An 11,959-nucleotide genomic window follows, 5' to 3' on the forward strand; every position below is an offset into this window, starting at 1 on the left:
TTTTAATTGATTTAAAATAGTTTCTGACTTTTAAAAATGCTGAAATTTTTTGTCAAACTTTGTTTGACCTTGTTGAACTTGGGATAATTCATTTGGACTTTTCAAAGTTGATTTGAAGTGAGTTTGAAGTTTGACCTTTCGTTATTATTTTAATTCAAGTTTTATTTTAATATTAAAAAATGCCAAAAATATTTCATTTGTTTCTTGACTTCTAATCTTCATCTTACTTCTGTTTACCATTGTTTGACCTTGATCTTCTCTATCTTTGGTCAATGCTTGTTGATTATTTCTTTCCATTTCCATTAATGTACTTTAATATTCATCTTCTTCTTCTTATTATTATTATTATTCTTTTTCTTTTTTGATCAATGAGTTAAAGATTGGTGGTTAGCCTTGATACATGAGAGGTTTAACCTTCCTTGATTCAAATATATTTCATCTTGATCATGGATCAAGTAAATGACTTTGCATTAAGGATAGGTTGCTTCCTAATCAAGCAAAGAACCTAAATCAATACAAGATCATTTCTCATCTTCTTTTGGCATGGCAAGTTGTAGGAGTTTGATTCAATAATCAAAATCTCTAACTTGTGTTGTTACCTACATTATTATTGACCGGCTTCAGATAGTTGTGACTTCTACATAAGTCCAATTACGATTGCTTAACATAGCGCTAAATTGCCTTATGACACACTAACTCTAACACTAACCATTAAACATTAACATTTAATTCTTGCTCTTTACATTTATGTAATTTACTATTCTTGTACATATTATTCATTTGTTTTTTCCTTTGCTCATTTGGGCACATGTTTATGCAATTTGCCTTTTGCTCACTTGAGCACATAATTGCGTATATATTATTGTGCTTGTGTTTTGTTTTGATTGTTATGGACCAAATACAAAGAAGTGGACAAATGGACTTAGTTTCTAGGACATTCCCTATGCAAAATTAGATTAGAAGGACCTAATCTCTAAACTCACTCTTGTCCATTCTTGATTTGCTTCATAGAAATCTTTGATGTGTGTGCTTTTGTGTTAGGGGATCCTATGTGAGCCAAATTGAAGAACCATTGCCATGTTCATCCAAAGTGAAAGATACAAGAGCCATTGGGGGATCTTCTAAGAGCTTGTTTGATTATGTTGATTGCTTGAGCTTACAATTATTTTGCTTGCGTATTCCAAAGGATGGGAGCTACTTGGATCATCAATATGATCTCAAGAGAGGAACTCCATTTGTGGTCTTATTTCTTATCCCTCATCTCTTGTATGATTAGGACTTTAGCCATTTTCTTCTTCCCTCCACTCTAACCCAAGCCAAAACTTTTGTGCAAACACTTAACACTTCTTTTTCAAACATTAGAAACCTAAGCACTATGCTTTTGATTTTCAAACTTCCTTTTCATAACACTTATTTTGAATTGAACCTTTATGCCAACTTTGATCATATTTTGTAAATACTTTTCATTGGTAAATATAACTCATTCAAATACTTTTGTGGTTTCAATGGCCACTTTCTTAATCAAAACTTTTTCCATAACCTTTAGCTATTAGGTTTGAGTTATCCTTGAGGTAGATATAATACTCACCTATATCCTTAGTGGTGGACAATGAGTCTTCCATGCTTATTATAGGGTTAACCCCTCACTAGCATGTTGAAGCTATCCTCACATGGTGGATTTGTGGTTTTAGGTTGAGTTTTCTCCCTTGGATAACAAAAGACCTTAAGGCTTTTGGACCAATCAATTCACCCACTTGTTTTGAGATTTTTACCCTGAACTACAAGGTTTTGATCCTAATCTTTTTTAAGATGGTACGTAGGCAATGGGTTTATCCATCCAAATACAAAATGTAAATAACTTGTATATTCTCTTCTCATCTCTTCAATCATGTTTGCACAAACAAATTTTCATAAAATATCAAGCTTACAACAAGTGTGAAAAGGGCTCCCTAGGAGTACCTAGGATGTTTTGGATGCTTAAAACCTTCCCATTGCATAACCAACCCCCTTACCCCGATCTCTGACATTTTTACTAGTTTTTGATTCGACAAAACTTTTAGGTTTTTGTTCGCTTTCTAACCATTCCTTTGGATAAATAGAAGTGCAGTGGCGACTCGACTTGTATGGTTTACCTTGGATTTAGTCAATATCTCTAATGGTAACGAATACCCCGCTACAGGATGGAATTACTCCCCTGAGTTATATCCTCGTCGGGTTGAGTCTTGTTTCATTGCGTCTCTCTAGTTTGTTCCTAGATTGACTCCTCTTGTTGTTTCCCCTGCACTTCCCCGTAGTTTAGATGAATGATTACTCAGTAACCAGTAATTGTCCATCTTTTCCCCGGCGGAATTTGTGGCCTTCTGCCCAGTAACCGGTAGTTGTAAGTCCTATTTCTGTGGTTTTCTACCCTCATACCGGTAGTTGTAAACCCCATTTTATCCCCTCGTAGAGTTAACCTTATTTTGTTCATCCTAACCGATGACGGTTACTCTTTCGTGGTTTTCTACCTAGTATCCGATAGATGTAATCCCCTTTTATTGGCTATCTTTATCCAATATTCGGTATTGATATTCCTTCACCTTTTGAGTATATCTCCCAGTAACCGGTGATATATCTCTCGGATCATTGCCTTTGTCAATGTATCCCCAGCGAGTCATCTTTCATTTACCCTTGGTTGGTAATGATTGCTTCTCCCCTTTGACCCGTCATCATTTTATACCTAGTATTCGGTATCCCGATGTCCTTTCCTTTCGATCGATTTATCCCTTTTTAACCCAGTAACCGGTTGTGGATAGTCTTTCATACGACTATGTTATCTACGTTCTGACGGTAATAGATAATATATCTCATGCGCTCTCTGGTCGAAGTCTTTGTTCTTCCCCAGTCGAGTAAGATTCGTATCCCCTTTTGTAGAGTCGAATGTCCATCCTATAAATTGAGTTTTCTTTTCAGCCCTCTGTCGCATTACGCGAAAAACCGGCGGGAAAGAAGAACAACAGAGCCGCCACCGTGCGTTATTTATCCCAAAAGAGGGAAAGGAAACGCTCAGAGTAAACCTGGAAAAGACATGGTCTCGCGACCAAAGAGAATGGGTTCGGGAGTCGGTTATGCGAAGGGAAGGTATTAGCACCCCTACGCATCCGTAGTACTCTACGGGATCCACGCACAAAAGGAAGGAAAATGGTTGCTAAATACTGCTCAAACACACACACACTGGCTGAAAGAGACACAAGAAACTGACTGAAACTGACTCGGCAGGATGTCGCGTCCTGGGCCTACTTAGTCTATCAGGCATAGACATCAGAGTCGAAGTAGTTCGGACTGGGGAAACGACACATGCTCGCTAGGATGTCGTATCCTATGCATACGTATCTCCTTGGACGAAGGAGAATCAGAGCATTCGTAGCTCGGCTGACACGCACACAAACAAACAAACACAGGCAAACATGGAGCCCGAATGCCAATCACTGGACTTACATCAGCATCCGAACCAAAACACACACACACTGGAACCCGAATGCCACTCGATGGACTTACATCAGCTTCCAAGCACACAACAACACAACAAGTTAATAGGGAGTCGGGGACTCGAGCCTATAACTGTCAAATAAAACACACAAAGAAAAGAAAGGGCGCCCGGAGAGATCAGCTCAATCTCTTGCCTACATACTTCATCTGGCATGAAGATCAGGGCGATGTAGTTCCCCTACGCAGGGATAAAGGATCTAGCCTAACCAGATAACAGAGGGAGACACAACTCTAGGGAGACTACGACTCGAGCCTAGATGTTGTCATGCAAAGTCGTCCCTAAGTTAAGGTTTCTAGCTAACTGGCACAGGGAGCCAGACTATCCTAATCATGACTTGCACAGGAAGCAAGTCACACCCATCCTAACTTGCACAGGAAGCAAGAAGGGTCTCGATTGCAACTAGGGCAAGAGAAAGGGGAGATCTCAATCACAGCAAGGGTGAGAGAAAAGAATTAGTGTTAGTGGTTAGTCAAACTCGACAAGACATCGCATCTCGTGCCTACGTATCTCATCTGAACATGAGAATCAGAGTTGCCGTAGTTCGGCTAAACTATTACTGTAGGTTTGTGTTTTTTAAGTGGACAACGTCACTGCACAATCTACCTGATGCTCGACCTTTGGAGACTTACTCACCTGTAATAGAAGGAGTTAACGTATCCTTAAGAGGGGATAATGTTTGTTTGTGTTTTAGGAAAGCTCAAGCAAGAAAGGAAGTCCTATACGAAGGAACCGTGCTACCTTAATTGACATGCAAACGAGACTACGCGGAGTCTAACAAACCTAGGGGAAACAATCACACCACACAAGCACATACAACATAAAATAAACACACCAACAAGGGGCTCAAACATCAAGGCTAGGTTTTAGTTGAGGGGTCATATCAACCTCAACAAACAAACCTCTGGAATGGGATGAATATTGCTCTTAACCTTGCCATTGAGGGGCTAAGGTGAAGCAGATGAAAGGTGAGTGAAGATAAGACTTCACAGCTCTTATCCCTGGCCTGGGAGAGCTTAAGAAAAGAATGTGTGGGTTCAGAAGGTGGGAACCCTTCTACACATTTGATACTGACTCAACTGTACAATTGTACAAGATCTTGGGTTTGTATCTGCAATGCATCAACACAGTGGTGTGAGCAAAGCAGATGACACACAGAATAGCAGGGGATAGGTTGCATATCCCTTGGGTTCTGCCAATTGCCTCTTCATTTAGGAGGTCTTTGACTATGTACAGGGACAAAAATTAAACATACACAAACATTGCCTCTTAAGGAGGACTTCAGACAGTTGCCTGGCCAAGTAACAGGCCAGGTCTTCCAGACTACATGAAGAAAAAGGGATTATACCTCAAAGCAAGTTGCTATTAAAGCAAAGCAAAGTAAGTTCAAAGAACTAAGCAACTAATGGTACCTGAAATAGTCAAACAGATCAGTACACAATTCAAAAGCTAAAGCAAAGGAGGTAAGAATCAACAGTCAATGCAATTAACAAATGGACAAAGCACAATGCTCAAGGCATATGAGCCAAGCAACCTACAAAACAAAGAGGTTAGCTCATGATAATCAAATGAACTCAATCAAATTGTAATGATCTCTTTGAAGCATTTGTAGCTTAACCTGAAAACAAGAACTCAAACATAAGCCACAGGACCACTAGGACAGCCTAGGGTCAAAAATGAATGAAAAAGTCAAAACAGCAAGCAATGTCCAATCAAAATCAAATTCAAACATTTAGGAAGCAAACCCAATTGGTTTCATGTTCATATCATGCATCATCATCATTTCATAAGCAAAAGAAGTCAAAGCATGGCAAATGAGAGCTCATAGAAGTCAACAGCAAGACTTGCATCAAAAGTCAACTCAAACATTTCCAAAAATCACCAAATAAATCATGATCAATCCTAACACATAGCACGGTAAGCATGTCAAATTTCATCTCATTTGGATCATGGGAAGATGGTCAATTAAAATCAGAAAGTCAAAACAATTTCAAGCATGCACAAAGAAGTCAACCAAACATGTATCAACTTCAAAAATTCATAAATCAGGGATAACACATGAGAAATGAATGGGATCAACACCCTGGCAAAGCTTAAGATGTCTAGTATGCACATGTAAAATTTCATGATCATCCAATAAAGTATGAGAATTTCACAAATGGAATGGCAAGATGTGTCACACAAAGTCAACATTTGACTAGACAGGGGAGAAAAATCTCAAACAATTAGGAAATGGCACAAATAATTCCAAGAAAAATCACAAGTGAACTAGACATATAAGAGTAGGTTCATGCAAAAATTTACATCAATTGGAGTTCAATAAGCATGGCATCAAAAATCAGGAAGTTGCATATCAATGGTGTGACACAAATTGTCACACCCTACTTCAAAAATTCATAGCTCACAAACCAGATAAGATAAAATCATGAACTCTACATCAAAATCACCATAGATGAGTCTAGTTTATGCACAAAAAATTTCAGGGTCATTGGATATATCATCACTATTTCACAATTAAATTGGCAAAGGGTACAAAATATTGAAACATGAGCAAAACCCTAATGCCATTAAAAATTCAACCATCCAAAAAATCAGCAAAAATCATGATAAAAAAGTAGAGATTCAACAGAACATAATGCAAAAAATTTCATGAAATTTGGACAAGGAATGCTTGACTTATGAATTTTAGAAAATGATGGTCAAAATGAAATAAACATTGAACAAATAAACATGAAATAATTATTTAATTAGGCACAATGGCAGACTTGTAATTATTTGGTCCGGTTATTGAAACTCTGCGTTTTGGCCAGGGAAATAGAATGTTTTGATTGGTTGTTCAATGAAACAGTAACAATGCACATGCAGCCGACCAAACACGATGGAGAAGAAAATCTGGAAAATCCTAGGGTTTGCTACAGTGAAGCTTCATCATCTCCATTCAACTCAAAAAATTTTATGCCCAGAAATTACAATTAACCACACCAATCGAACCAGCAAAGTATGAATAGCACAAATCCAGCAACCAATTGCATTGAAACACACTGAATGACATGAATCGAGCAAAACCAACAATGAACAACAAATTTCAATTCCAAATATTTCACTCAATACTCAACCATTTCATGTGATTTAAGTTGCATTGTAACCATCAAGGAATAATCTATCATAAGCATGGCATGGATTAGAGAAAACAGAGAATCGAATTCTTACTTGGTTATGAAGAAACTTGAGAAACAGTGGTATTTTGAATGCTTTGGCTTGAAACAGGTGAAGCTTGTGGTTGGTATTGATGAGTATTTGAAGAAGCTTAGCTCAACAATGCTTGAAAAGGTCCAAATCGAAATCTGCCATGGCTGAACTTTGATGAAGCAGAGTTGGAGATTGCTGTTACAGTGGAGAAATACCACTTGCAAAGGCTGCCAAATAGTTGGAAAATGGTGGAACAAACCAAAAGGGATCGTGTGCTTTGGAGGTTCTTTGCAGAATTTCAAGATGAAAGAAATGTGTTTCTTAGAGCAAGTGATCTTTTTCTGTTAGAAATGAGGTTGCTGCTAGGGTTTTTGGACAGAAAATATGTTTATATACTTCTGTTTAGTGTTGGCTAAGTAAGTGTTAAGCATGATTATCTCAAATGAAGCCATTTGCCATTTTGCTAATTTCAACCAAATGCACATGGGGTGTATAATTCTGCACGAATTGGGCTTCAAATATGCTCCAAACAACATTCCAAAACATTCCCAATTGGCCAAATGTGCTAGAAATGGCTATTTCAAAAAGTCAACTTTTCACTACTCTTGAAATTAATTAATGCAAGTCCAAAAAGGGCCATTTTGATCCATAGATTTTTGGTACATGAAAGTTACATTTTTGGAAAGAGGAGGTTAAATATGGTTTGTTGGAAAAAACCTCACCAATTTTGGCCAAATGGTTTGAGAGATATGGCCTTTTGAAGTTCACAAATTTGTGAAAATGAATTGCTCATATCTTGCCAACCATACATGGGAATTGAGAGTTCTTGGACTTTTTGGAAATGGGAGAACAAGATCTTCAACTTTCATGTTGGGCAAAAATTCATTTGAAGCTTGTATCATGATGTAAGTTTGGGATCAAGAAGTTTCCATTTTTGGCAGTTAAAATTACAGGTCCAGTTTCTATTTTTGGAAATTTCTGATTTTGCTTCAAATTCTTCAATGATGATGTTTGCCATGATATATGAGGCCTATTTGGACATGAATAAGCCCTCTCAAACCAAATCCAACCATCAAAACCATAAAATCAGTCACAGTTGACCAAGTTTGACTTTTTAGGGTTTCTGACTGATTGTGCATGGACTGATGACCTCTGAGCCTCTAATCTTTGACCTAAACACTTAAAATGGATCCCCAAGTCATGTGAACATGTTGGACCAACCCTAGGGCCTTGGCTCAATGAAAAACACACTTGCTTGCTTGGTTGACTGATCTCCTGATCAATTTGACCTAATTCTCTTGACTGGCTTGCACTTGAGGCAAATGGGACAATGCAATGCTATGCAGTGGACCATGTTATGCTATGACCTAATATGAGAATGTATGTACAATGATAGGTGCAAATTTGAGGTGCTACAGCTGCCTCTATTCAATCAGCTGGGAACCCGAATGGATGAGAGCAACGGCTGTCAGACTTTCAGGGTAAACAGGGATTGAATACTAAGAACCGTAGGAATTTGCACCAAATGGATATAATACAAGAATGCCTGTCAGGATCGGCAAAGAAACAGTTTTGAAAGAAAAATCCGTCTGGAACGGAAAAAAGAAAATCGGCCTAAATACCGAAACAGAAACGTCGACCTGGATACCAAAATAAATGGTAACACAGGGATAACCACGGCCTGAGCGCCGCTCGTCGGTCTGAATACTGAGCATCGGTATATGAGAGATTTGATATTGATCTGAAACATCGGAAATTGGCCTGAGCGCCACCTCGGTCTGAACACTGGAAAATTGGCCTGAGTGCCATAAGTACATCGACCTGATCGTCGGAAACTTCTTCGGTCTGAATACCGGAAAAATCATAAGTACATCGACCTGATCGTCGGAAACTTCTTCGGTCTGAATACCGGAAAAATTGGCCTGAGTGCCAAAGCGTGAATTGGTTTGTGTTCCAAAACACTCAACATCCTGAAGAGGGCTAGAAAAGCAGTCTTGTTAAAGGATGGACATTCGATTCCACAAGAAAAACGAATCTTACTCGACTGGGGAGGATGACTTCGACCCAAGAGCGCATGAGACATATTATCTATAGCCGTCAGAACGTAGATAATAACCTCGCATGGAAGATTATCCATAACCGGGTTGCAGGTTGTTAAATGGATAAACGACCGCAAACATCCTGAAGAGAGCGAAAGCAAACTTGTTAAAGGATGGACATTCAATTCCACAAGGAATACGAATCTTACTCTGCTGGAGATAACAATCGAAAGATTGACCAAAGAGTGCATGAGATACATTATCTATAGCCGTCAAAGCGTAGATAATACACTCGCATAGAAGATTATCCATAACCGGGTTGTAGGTTGTTAAATGAATAATCGACCGACATCATCCTGAAGAGAGCGAAAGCAAACTTGTTAAAGGATGGACATTCGATTCCACAAAGAATACGAATCTTACTCTACTGGGGAGGATGACTTCGACCCAAGAGCGCATGAGACATATTATCTATAGCCGTCAGAACGTAGATAATAACCTCGCATGGAAGATTATCCATAACCGGGTTGTAGGTTGTTAAATGAATAATCGACCGAAAAGAAAGGCATCAGGGTACCAGGACTAGGTATGCAAAAGATGACCAATCAAAAGAGGATAAAGTTGCTAACTCGGAGCAAATATCCAAAAAGAAGGGGAAAACCCAATGGGGACAATACTGCCTGATCAAAGCAAGTATCCAAAGGGGAAAGAATATCAATACAGCAAAGAGGGGATTACATCTACCGGTTTGTAGGTAGAAAACCACAGAAAAGTAACCAGTCATCAATAGGATGAGCACACAGGGTTAACTCCAACAAGGGGATGAAAGTGGGATTTTACAACTACCAGCTAGTAGGTAGAAAACCACAAAGATAGGACTTACAACTGCTGGTTTGTAGGCAGAGGCCAACAAATTCCGCTGAGGATAAGATGAATGAGTGCCGGCTAGTGAGCGACTATTCATTTATGCCCCAGGGAAGCACGGGAGACAGCCAACCGGAAGCCAATTTAGGATCGATCCAAAAAGGCAGACTGAAACAAGACTCATCCTAATGAGGAAAGAACTCAATAGGGATAACCCATCCCGTGTAGGGAGGGAACGGAAGCAACCGTCATCCACGAGGATGTATCTCAGTGAGGAAATGGCAGGAAAGGATAGACAGTTTCTGCTTAAGGGGTTGGCTCTACATGGAGAGATCAGACACACCCACATCTACTTGAGGAAAATCTACTGGAGAGATCTGTATCAACAAATAGCAGGAGGCAAACAATCAACAGATACATGGCAACAGCTGTAACATGAGTACCTGAATGTTATGATTATGCATGTATGCTTTATACCTAAAATGTATGATGAATGTTGACAAACAGACATGTAACCACAGGGCCAGGAATCAACCACCCGGTACTACTCTTCTTCCATAGGGAAGGCCAAAACACCAAAGAGCAAACGCGATCCGCTGGAAACCGGGATATCAGGGAACAACACCATCCTGCGGGGAGAGGAGAAGACTGCTCTGCTGGAGAGAGGAACGCTAACGTCTTCAGTAAACACTCTGCTTGGGGAACTGCCCCACAAAATATTTCAACAGCAACCTTGCTGGGAATGCCCCACGGTAGGGCTCGAACAAACCTATACTGGAGATGCCCCACAATAGGGCTAACAGGGACTTGGAGGAAGAATGTTGTACTGCCGGGAACGTGAAGATAAACAACTTCAACCAAACACTGCACTGAGCAACCTTGCTGAGGAGAAACCAAAAGAGGTTCGACAGGAGAAAGATAAAGTTATGCTCGAGATACGAACAAATGTCTTACCTGTTGGTAATCATACCACCCTCGGGAGAGCACTGCGGATCTCCTAAGTATCCTTCCATCATGGTGAATGTTCACTTTGTTTAAGAACAATTTTTGAAAAATTTGTTTATTTTGAAAACAATGATACTCTATCACTTAAAACATGCAAAACATCTGTTGAGTTAAAACAAATAAGAGTGCAAATAAATGGATAAAAGCTCAAATTGACGTGATGGAATGGTAGTCTGCAAAGGGCGAGACTCCATAGATCTGTACAAGTTTGAAATCGGTGATATATATTGGAGAGGGCTACATTGAACATAATGACCTTTCCTCTACCATTCTGAATTTTCGATGTATTCAAAGCTTCAGTCGACGACGAATCGAGAATTCCTGACGGATGACAGATGTACAGCACAGTCTTGTCAAGATGCAGTTACTTGCCAAATCCCTAATTTTTGCCTAGATTGCCCCAGTGTGAGGTGCTCAATCTAGCGGGATGCAAATTCTTTTTCAATGTCTCTAACTTTTGCCTGGATCGCCCTTTCGGGTTTTCAATCCGCCGAGACGCTCCTTTTTTGCCTAAGTCGCGCCTTTGGGGTGTTTGACTTAGCGAGCTATTCTTTTTTTTTTGTTTAGGCGAAGTATTTCTTGACTGCATCTGGATTCACAGGACGAGTGAACTTCTTCATCCATTGTTGTAAGTGTCAAAACATTGCCTGAAGAGGCTGGACGTTCATAGCTTGGGATTCACTTGCCCCTGGACTTGGGCACGAAAGGCAAGACTTTCTTGAGCACAAGGTCCCTCGGAACACACGAGGCTTGACCTTCTTGTTGAATGCTTTTTTTTTACTCTCTGCTGATATGACTGACCATGACACATGGCAGTTGATCTCTTCCTTTCGATCGAATTCAGCATCAGCCAACTTGGGACTTTGAGGGTGCTATCTTCTTTTGTTTTCTTTTGATTTTGCTTTTGATTTCTTTTGATTTTGATTTGATTTTTTTTTATTTTGCACCCTCCTCTTTTTTCTCTTTTTTTTTATTGATTTTTTCTTCTTTTTTTTTTTTTTTTTTTTTTTTTTTTTTTTGCCCCAGTTGGCTGTTCTGCTGATTCTCGAGATGCAGCTGAGTGATCTTCTTTTTTGCTCAAGAAGTCGGGAAATCTCGTCAGGAATCCCTTCAATATCATCTTCTTCCGCTTCGAATACAGGGAATTCAAAATTGGGAGATGACGTCCGATCACTATGTTCAATGGGTTTGAGAAACAACCTGCATAAAGATTTTGATATGAAAAGCTTTTTGGAAACAGACAAGACAATCGTTATGCAGATGAAAAGATTGCTTTTATTCTTGTTTTTAGGGTTTTTTGTGATCACCAATTTCATGCAAAAAGCGAAAAGGGAAA

The sequence above is a fragment of the Lathyrus oleraceus genome, chromosome 3 (assembly GCF_024323335.1).
Source record: "Lathyrus oleraceus cultivar Zhongwan6 chromosome 3, CAAS_Psat_ZW6_1.0, whole genome shotgun sequence".
Lineage (NCBI taxonomy): Eukaryota > Viridiplantae > Streptophyta > Magnoliopsida > Fabales > Fabaceae > Lathyrus > Lathyrus oleraceus.